Source organism: Carica papaya, chromosome 9 (genome assembly GCF_054855325.1).
Source record: "Carica papaya isolate Zhongbai chromosome 9, ASM5485532v1, whole genome shotgun sequence".
NCBI classification, from domain to species: Eukaryota; Viridiplantae; Streptophyta; class Magnoliopsida; order Brassicales; family Caricaceae; genus Carica; species Carica papaya.
This window is the reverse complement of record NC_142317.1, coordinates 21,283,271-21,294,654: the sequence shown is the minus strand read 5'-3', so window position 1 is coordinate 21,294,654 and position 11,384 is coordinate 21,283,271. Positions and strand designations below refer to the sequence as shown.

The 11,384-nt window shown below is 32.0% G+C and overlaps 1 pseudogene; it reads right to left on the bottom strand.

Moving 5' to 3' along the window:
• Window positions 1-10,324: 10,324 nt before the first annotated feature.
• On the bottom strand, window positions 10,325-11,153 carry LOC148240172 (alkaline/neutral invertase E, chloroplastic pseudogene; annotated as a pseudogene).
• Between the last annotated feature and the right edge of the window lie 231 nt (window positions 11,154-11,384).

Here is an 11,384-nt window from a genome sequence, read left to right as displayed (position 1 = left end):
AAGGACGAACTTTACCTCGCTTGCCTCGGTCTCCCCAGTCATATTGCGTCTCGATCGTTTCCTCTTCCTCCTTCTTCCTTTTGCTTCAGTTTCCACACTCTTCTGCCTCTGCCCCTCTCTTCTTTTCTTCTTCCCTCATGGCAGTCGCTCTTTGGCCCCCTTTTTGTCCCACTCGGCCCCTCCTATCTTTTCTTCTCCTTCCTCCTTTTTTACTCCTTTCCCTTCCCTCTTCCTTCCCTCTCCTTTTTTCTTCCTCTCTACTTCCCCACATGACCCTCTCTTCATCCTTCCCTTCCCGATTGCTATTTTTTCTTCTCCCTCTCTTTTTTTCAGCTACTCTTCAAAATGAAGAGAAAACCCTAATCTCTTCCCTTTTTATACCCGTTCCTTCAACCGTTGGATCTTTATGACTCGATCTGGGTCGTCCCTTTTCTTTTAAATCTCCTCCATCTGATCTCCTCAAGTGGGCCAATCTAGGCCATCCATCCTCCTTATTTCCTTTTCCCCCTTCCACTTCTCCTTAGTTATGTTTTTACCTCCTTTTTTCTTACCTACTTTCATTTAAGTCCCTAAATTTACTTAAAAGCTCAAATTTTTGAAAATTTCTTTCATTTATACCCAAACTCTAAATTTTATTTTCATTTCTTTTCCTTTAAGTGTATATTATAGTCCTATTACAGCTAAAAATTAGACAATAGACGATATAATTTTAGTGGTTGATTCAGACTATAAAAAAATTGAAATGTTGCTAGGTAATATGCCATAAATAGAGGAACTCATGTGTCCATTTTGTGCCCACCCTATCTATTTCTTTACTTGAAAAAAAAAGTTATTTAACTTTTATATCAACAACAAAGAATACCAAAAAAAAATTAAAAATAAAATAGTTCATCTTTGTCTTAAATCCTAAAGAAAATGTGATCTACTTTTTCACAAGATACCAAAGCTTTTATTTTTGTGCTGGTTGCATTTCGTTGTTGTCACCATCAATCGCCACTCATTATTCACTAAAGTGTAAGTTCTCACAATTGGTCATCAAATACTATATTTTCAACAATAAATATACATAATTTAATTCACTTATTTATTATAATATTAAATAATTCATTCAAATTAGATTCTATTATATTATTTGATTGAACTATAAATTTAATAGTATCTATTTTTAGTTCTGAATCAACTTATACAATGGAAGTCAATACAATAGCATCTAATATAACATTATTTTTTAAAAGATAAAATCATTATTAATTAACAACAAAAACCATCATGCTCATGTAAATGACCAAAACCATCATGCTCAAGTAAGTGAAGCAAAAACTGAGGAGGTTCATGAACAATTATCTATCTTTCAGAAGTCCTTACTCATCTCTAACTAAGCCATGTATTATTCTTATTATACTTTTGAATCCAACTAAGAAAGGAAACAAAATGCAAAACGAAAGCTTAAACATCCTCAAGTAATAACCTAAACTTAGAGAAATATTCATCAAGTATAAAATTTGTACTTGGTACAAAATTTGCCATATAACTAAGTAAAACAAAATCTATACTAGGTTGAATGCATAAAACCTGTGCAAAAAGGAGAAGGTCACAAATCTTTTAAAAAAATAAATAAATGAATAAATTTAAATAAGTTCATAATATATGAAATAGAGTTTGATAAGTTATGCGAATAGCTTGTTGAAAATTTTAATACTTTATTCTACTTAATATATTTAAGAATATGTTTAATATACTATTAAAATATAATTATTTCTTGTAATATTACATGGATTAGTAAAAATATATAATATAAATAATTTATTAATATACAAATAGGTTCATGAACTTGTAAACCAAATTCCTTCATATTTGAATTTGGCTCTTATACTTTAACATTTTATGACCATATTAAAATATGAAAAGAAGATTTTATTAATTAATAAAGATGAAAATGAATATGGTATCTATATATACATATATATATATATTTATGAATAAATATGAGAGAATCAAGAAGGTGCAAAGGGGAATGTAACACCCAAGTAAAATAAAATTTTATTTTATTATTTTTATTTTTATTTATTTGATTTTTATTTAATTTAATTTAATTTAATGAAAATAAAAATAATAATAATGATAAAATTGGGTAAAAATATTATTTGGATTTAATTGAAATTGATTTTGGGAAAAAGGGGTGAAAATTTGGATTCTGGGGGTGTTTTTGAAAAGAAAATCGAAAATCGAGGGTCAAAACGCAATTTAGAAAAATTGTGCCACATCAGCACCCACCTCAGCAGCCACGTCAGCGGCCCGGTAAGCAGCCCCGGCCAACCAGGACCCGCCGCGTAGCAAGGCAACGCTGACCAGGGAACGGGCCACGTGGGCGATCCGCGTACGCGCGATTGGACGGCCCAGATCCGTTCCCGCGCGCACGAACGGCCCAGATCAAACGTGCGCATGGACGGCCCAGATTCACGCACACGGACGGTCCAGATTCAATCAGGCACGAACGGCCCAAATTGCATTGCGATGGACGGCCCAAATTTAATCCCAATTAAATCGCGATCGAACGGTTCAGATTTAATCTTGATGGACAGTTGAGATTAAAAGGCAAAGGGTATAAATAATCCCACCCGCACCTGACCACAAAAACCCTAGCCACTAGTGCCTCGCCGGAGAAGAAGAACCAAACGTTGGAGGAGCCAGCTGCCGCCACCCGCCGCCGCACCGGGGAAGTTTTCGACCGTCGATCGAGGTAAAGTTTCTCCCCCTTACTCGTTTTTCGATGCTGAGTCCGCCTATGGCCAAACTGGAGCCAAACCACCGGTCAAACGGCCAAAAAACCTAGCCGAAGCCTAGCAGCGCCGCCGTGGCTCTCCTCAATTTTTACCTCCGATGAGGCCCTTTCCGGCCTCCGTTCAATGCAAATTTTATACCACTGTGATCATCGTTCTTTTCTCTACAGGTTGATCGGAGCCAAACATCAAAACGGGACTCACGCTGGAGGAGCCGCCGCACCCGAGAGCACCGCCGCCGGTAAGTCTTGGTTTTTCAAGATTTTTTGGCCCACCGAGGGTCCTAGGGTTGTTTTATCACAGGAACCGATGCAAGTGTGGCCGAATTCAGCCGAAAATGGCCAACTCGAGGCGAATCACCGCTGCAAACGGCGGCGCCGTCGCCGGAGCACGGCGGAGCCGCCGTGCCAGAATTGCGATATTGGCCAAAAGGGTCCCTAGGTCTATTTTGGGATTTTCTGGGTCACGTGCAGGTACTGGTAGTGCTTTTCAGTTTTCCAGAAAAAATTCAGGGAAATTAGGGACAGCCTGTAGGCGCACTGTAGAGTCGATTTCAGACCCTGAAACAAGTAAGGACCCTTCACCCTATTTCCTATCACGATATTAAAGCTAAATAAATAATTAAACTGTACTGTGTGACTTTATAGATGTATAATTGATTAAGGTTGCCAACGGAGCCCGAGTCTGATACAATGTTGGTCTATTATTGTTTGATTTAATTTCCAATATTAAATGCAGCTTGATTTTTAATGTAATTATGTTATGGTCTCGTATGCATGAACTATGGTTCCTTTTATTATGGTTTCTATTATGGTGAACCCGGTACTGTATTGTCTTATTTGGTGTCAATTACTGGTTTACATATTTTGTATGATTGAATGATTGAGATTAAGGAAAAAGGTAGAAAGGTTATGTGAATTGATAAGTGGATAATGTGGACAGCCTAACTAGATATCCTGGGAGATAGTGGATGGACCGGGTCCGTAGGGAACCCTACCGGGAACATGGTCTCTCATACCGGACGGGGTATGGAGACCTCATGTGTTTTGGTGCCCATACCGGACGGGATATGGGGACGGCCCGTTTCACCCTCATACCAGACGGGGTATTGAGATTCATGGTTTTGGCGCCCATACCGGACGGGGTATGGGGACGGCCCTGGAATCAGGTTGTAAATGTTAATGGTTCACGTGTAGAGGGGACCCCCTATGGATCCCCAGGGATACTAGTAGGCTGGTAAAAGAGGAAATCTGTTTCCTGATGATTGAAATGTAAAGGTGTGATATATGTTATGTTATAAAGTGTGTATGATTTCATGATATTATAAGGTTATTGTTTTCATATGTTGTTTTCATGGATCTCGCCGAGGTAAGTGGACAGTAAAGGTTTTTATGTTAATAAACGAGTTCGTTATAAATTATGCTCCATTGGTCATTTTTGTTTTTTACCCACCTTTACTTCCGTGGCGGTGAGGTAGTGTGATGTCTTTACTGGGCTGGTGTAGCTCATCTCTTATTTAACCATTTTAGATCAAGAAGACGTTGTTCCTGAGCCCGTTCCGCAGGAAGACGGCGAAGGGGACGCCTAAAGACTTTATAGTTATATTTATAGTTTTTATTTCGAGTATCTCTTTTAGTTAGTTTGTTCCTTCATGTTTGAGTATGTTTTGGTTATTGTATAAGAGATGTTAATCAAAATTTTTATTACACTTCCACATTTGAGATTTTTAATACATATATTTCATTTAAATTTCCGGGGCCGTTACAGGGAAAGGTTAGAAACTTCAAAGAAGCTACTTATAATTGGGAATTATATAAATATATAATGTGTGTGTCTACATATATATATATATATATAACCTTCTCAATTTATCAATATATATATATGTGTGTGTGTGTGTGTGTGTATAGATAATTTTTGTATGTATATCACGATACTAATTGCGCTGAATATCATAATAATAAATTAACGATTGTATAATCATATAATATATTTTTATAGATATAAATAATTAATGTTGTTGTATGTACGTACCAGGCAACAACTTCGTTGAAGCGTTTATTTCGCTGCCTTTGATGGAGGACGTTAAGATCACCGTTAGGACAGAACTTAGTGAGTAAACACGACCACCGATCACAAATGAATTTCATACTTATTGGTACCACATATGATTTGTGCCACATATGATTGCTCATACACCATCATATATATGAATTATATGTTTATATATATATATATATACACACGTGTCAAGGCATCCGATGAAATGAGTAAGGAAGGGTAAACTTTCATATATAATTGACGATGTCATAAATCAAATCAATTAGTAAATGAATTTCATACTTATTTTTTATTGTACATATTATTTATATATTTCTTTACTGAGTTTTTTTAAAGAAATTTTAAATTTTTTTTTAAAAAGGTGGCCTAGGCAATGAATGCAACAAAACATGAATTCTCAGTAATGAAGGAAAAAATAAAAATCCTTCTTGAGGTAATATTTTATTTTATATATTTTATAAAATTTATTTTCATATATATCTTTTTCTCTTATAGATTTCGTAAAATTTTTAATTGAATTTAAATTTACAAACTTATACAGTATAAAATATTCTACATTTTTAATTAATGTTAAACTTATAAATTTTAAATAGAACATAAGAGTTTTAACTACTATCATATTGTTATAATTCCTTATAATTATCAATGCCTATAATTATGCAACGGACAAAACAGATTTTCAATGAAGTAAAACTCATGCTGTATAAGTATGCAAATTTAAATTCAGTTAAAAATTTCGCAAAGTCCCAAAAAAAAAAGATATCCATGAAAATAAAATTTTATAGTATATATAAAATAAAATATTATCTTAAGAGGGATTTTCATTTTTTCCTTCACTAATGAGAATTCATGTTTGCATCTAATTCTTCCATGCAATTTTTATTCAAAAAAAGAAATTAAAAAAAAAACTCAAAAAAGAGATATATTAGTAATATCTCCAATAAAAAATAAGTATAAAATTCATTTACTACCCTTCTTTACTCTTTTTATCAAATGCCTTGACAAATTCCTCACATTTCAATGCCATTTGACAAGCGCGAATGCTGCAATTAATATCAGCTAATTATTTTTTAAAAAACAAAAATTGGCTACATCTATTAATTAAGTTATATGCATCAATCATAACACAATACAAATAATCTCCAAGTAAGAATACACATAAAAATACAATTTGACTCGAGATTAGTCAAGTGATGTACACTAATTACAATACAATACAAATAACTTTCAAATGATGATACACATAAAAATACAATCTGACTCAAACTTATAATCTCTTGTAAAAGAAGAAACACATAAGCTATTAAACTAATTATTTAATTAATTAAGTATACACATGTATAGTTAATTAAATTAATAATTATTTATCTTTTGGGTTGATATCTAAGTACTTTCATCCTTATCTATAAGAGTATGAGTTCAAATTAGGCTATACATCTCAGAACATATCATTTAAATATTAAAATGTACAAATTTTTACTAGCAAAAATTGTACTTGAGAATTTTTATTATTAAATATTTATTTTAAGATCAATAATAATACACATAAATACTCCAAATTAAAGAGTTTTAAGTTGTGATGATTAGTATTACTTATGTACCTTGAGGAGGCTCCTTTAATCTTGATGCAAAGTGCATAAATCTTAGGAAAATATGCATAAGATAATCTGTCCTTGCTAATTAAGAGAAGAAAACCAAATAACTAAACCCATCAATTAATCAAATATGGTTAATAACTACTCAAATCTATATCGAGATATATATTACATACACATACAAAGCTTTATCCATGTCTGATAAGGTGATTTCAGATTTAGCCATGAAGGTGGAAAGCAAGTCATAGAAATAATTAGGACCGCAACTAGAATCTCCTTTCATTTCATACATTGCTATAAGAAAGTGATCTATGATATCCTTTTAAAAAAAATTGAATGCAAATCAATCAACGACATTGATATATATACATGATCAGTAAACAAATAAGAGAAAAATAGATCAATTGTTAAGCATTAAATCTCTTGTTCCATCGAATGGATCATGTAGAGGAGTTGTGTGCTTTGATCCTCCTATTTGAAATGATTGGATAAGAGCTGTAACAACTCATACCTCCATAGGGAGTCGGGGTACCGTAAGAACTTATATTCCCAGCACGAAAAATACAATAAACTTCTATCTCCAATTAAAAATAAGTACGTCGAAGCATAGTGTTCACATCCCTCGACTATAAGGGTTAACCATTACATCTATCTAAAATCAAGAAAACATCTAATTAAAGTTTGTGTAGTTCATCCTTTCCTACATGTGCATCATAGAGAACACTGCCTCTCCTCACCCAGATCGTCTCCCAGAGTTTGTTTTTTCTGTTGTTAATCCTATTCCTACTTCCAAACAACATCACTTTCACCCTCACAGAGAATATTGTCTCTGCTAACCTAGATTTGCCTCCCAGAATTTTATATTTATTTATTTTTTAATCCTTTTCCAGTTTGTTTCCCTGTTTATGCTCAACAATACCACTATTTTCCAAATAAATGTCAAGGGAATTAAATACAAAAGATAACAGAATAATAATTTATAAACATACATCATATTCAGACCACTATTTCCCCCTTTTTTTTATTTCCTATTCCTCTCACATTCCCATCCTTTCAATTTTCCTCCAACGTTTCTAGCATATCTCCTCTGTCCTCTCCTCATAGCTGTCCACACAATAATTCCATCATTTCGTCCGATCTTCTGTTTCTCCTTAGATCTCACTCTCCATTTTTTTTATTTTTACTCCTGGTTCTAATATGATTTCAAAAAAATATCCCTATTCCCAAATCAACTCATTTCTTTCCAAAAAATATCTCAAAGAATTTAGAAGATTCTACTCAAGTGGTGAGAGTCAAATTTCACTTACCTTTGTTCTCAGTGACTGCATTAATCTGATTAACGGATTCCTCCCATGTTCTGCTCCTGATTCCACCACTAGCTGATTAATCTAATTGAAGAATCACACAAAATCTTCCTTTCAGTTTACCCTTGCTACGAATTTTCTTCCTCTCCCTCTTTCCCTGCAGCCTGACGTCCTCTTTTAAAGTGAAGGAGGAACCATCAGAATCGTTGAGGATGGCAACGAAATCCCTAAATTAAATAGAGGTTACAAAATAGTTTTTGATAATTGAGGCATAATCAATATTTTTACTTTTAATAATTAAGGTAGGAACTAATAACATCTTCTTAAATATAATTATATATTTATATATTTAGTTTTTGAAAAGAAGATTTTTATCTCTTTAATTGCTTAAGTAGTAATCAAATTTTTAAATTTTAAAGACTAATGAAGAAAAGAAATCTTTAAACATTAACTTCTAATAAGCCTTCTATTCTTTAAATTTATTATTCTTTAAGTGTAATCTTATAACAGTTTTTTTATAGAAAACATAATGAAAAAAATGTTAAAACTCTAAAATATTTAATTACGTAAGTTCAAAATAATGAAAATAAGATTTCCATCTCTTTAATTTTTAAATTTTGAAGAGTAATGTAGAAAGAAATCTCTAAATTTTGACTCCTAGTAAGCATTCAATTCTCTATATTTAGATATTTTTTTAAGTATAATCTTATAATAATTCTTTTAAAGATTACATACTTTAGAATGAAAAATAATGTTAAAACTCTAAAATATTTGATTACATAAGTTTAAAAATAGATTATGACGCTTTTATGTTTTTTTTCTTTCTTGATGCTTTTGACCTTTCTTTCAATCTTTCTTTAATGCTATGATTTATATTTACGATGCAATATTTAGATAGAAAACAATAAGATAGTTTTTTTATAAAATTATTTCTATTAATTTCTTCACCACAATATAATTTCTTCATAATCTTATCCTCACATTTGTTATTGTGTTACGATGTGATCAATTTTAGGTGATCAAGAAATATAAGAAGAGTTAGAAAATAATCGGGAGAAAGAGGAGGAAAAACATAAGGAAATGAAATAGGAAAGCAAGAGCTAGACTGGAAGCATTATAGAGGTAAGTTCTTTTTTTTTTTTTCCTAACGCATAACGCACAATTAGATAGTAATTATAAAGTAGATTCGTTATAAGGAGTCATATTCTTCCAACAATTCCTAAGTTTCAGACTACAAACTAACTCAAATCACATATTTGACTTTTCATGAAATTACCTCTCTACCCTAAATAACAGAAAAACATAAAAGTACAATCTAAATTAAATATGTCCAAAAGTATATACTTGTACTTACGTTAAGCGGTATTAAATATGTCTTGTTCATTCGGTTCAATTTTTACTTTTTTTGTAGTTACTAGTAATCCTTTACAGCTGAATGAGGTATATATTAATTAATTTTATTTTTGAACCACTCATATTTTTAGCTTGAATTCACTGAATGAAATTTTATTTCATAATCCTTCATATATGGAAGATCAACTAGAATTGAGTTCTCAAAAAACATAAATAAGAGAGTTTAAATATTAAAATTGTAATATATCATTAAATTATAAAATATTGGAGAAATGTAGCAATTAAATTTCTTAAGAAAATGATTAAACTTGTTTAGAAATTAAAGCCAATGGGACAATTAGATATGTATACAAATATTTTAACTTCTAATACTATATTATACTATACTATATCTATTTTTACAATATAGTTTCTCACTGTGACCCACAACCTAAAATTTTTTCGTAATTTCTTCATGTACAAATTGAAAATATATACATATATATGAGGTTAATTTCTATTGTTATTAGTAATATATTTATTTTTTTGTTTTTGATATTTTTTGTGGTATAGATTGAGAGAAAGATCGTGGCTAATGCTAGAACCAAATGAAGCAAAAGTTGTTGAATGCTATACGTTTAGTTTCCTTTATGAGCTGATGCTAAAAATTAAAAACTTACAACTCTGTAGTAATGCAAAACTATGTAATGAATAAAATATGAGTTTGCAAGAAATATCTTATCATCACTCTCTAATCACTCAGACAATGCTTTACATAGCAGTTGAATTTTTTCAACTGATCTGGACTCAATCGAGGAAATGTATTAAAAAGTTCTATTGTCAAGCATTAATTTAGATGGCACGGTGATGATTTATGAGACTGAAAAATACCATAACCAATCCAAATGATTTACAAGATATAGAAAATGTCATAATCGAACAGTAGAGTTAAAATAATGTAAGGGTATTCCCGATTTTGAATACCTTTCACTCCTATAGTACTATGTATATGATATAAAGTCTGTAAACAAGAAACAATTTGTTTAATCTCCAATCTAGGAAGATGTTTCAAGCTAATGCTAATCCTAAATCAACATATCACCTTTAAATTAAGATCCTATGATACACGAATCATTGCTCAAAAGTTGATTGTTATACATTTAAGTTTTTCATATAAGTAAGTTGAGCCACAAATTGAAGTTACCGATCCTTGTGTGAAAGCAACTTCATATTCTTATATTTTATAAGCCTTTCAGGAGTTCTTCCGACAACACTTTCTCTTGGGGTTAACACTTATCATGTAAGAGAAGGCATTGACAAGCTTAGAATCCTCTTTCGTTATAAAAATTTTGGCTGCACTTGGGTCTACAAGTAGAAGCTTAACCACAAGGTATCCAACAATTAACCATGTTTGGAATAACTGTGCTTGTTTTCTGATGAACCTTCCTCTTTTTGTGTCAAAGTATTCAAGCCATTTGTCTCTTAATATGCATTTTTCAGCAACTTCAATAGCTCTTGCAGCGATTTCTGGTCTTTTCATCTTTATGGCTACAACAGTAAGCTGTAAAAAGTTCATTTTTAAAATCTTAAGCCGCACTGCCTTCATTCCTTTATTATTGCTTTATTTTATAAAACATCAACAATGTGTCATATTCTATTGGATCCAAGCATGACAACTCAGGAAACTTATACCTAAATATAACTTCTACAAAGGGTTCTTTGGAGCAATGAAAAAAAATTAGCAGCAGAGAGAATATTTAATCATAACAAACTAACCTGCCATAGCAGAGTTTGGCCAAGAACCACCATTATAGTAAGACCAAGGCCTGCATAAGAAGGAAATGTAGTGAGAAATGTTAAAGATAATGAAAAAATAGATCATAAATAAATAATACGAGAGCAAATATCTTATGTGTTTTTTGCATCACTACAAGTGATTATTTGCGCTCCTAACCTTCAAGAGTGAGATAACATATCTTGAATGGCATGTCTGTTACTAAATCTGCCCATTTCACTTCAATAAGATCCAGTATGGCATGTGATTGATCAGCTATTGCCAAATTTCTTACAATAGACCACATGTTTCCTAGAGAAAAAAATTGGAAATCCATGTGTCGCCTGTAAGTTTCCAATTAGATAACCTGTTTTATTAGGCATCCATTCCACCAACCAAGGAGAATTTTGATCAAGGTAAATGTTGAACTTATTAACTGCATCATATGAGTACTCCTCAGTCTTGTAAAAATAAATCTCATTCAGTTTTCACAAATCAATCCAATAATACTCCCTGATGTGGAATGAAAAAGCAAGTA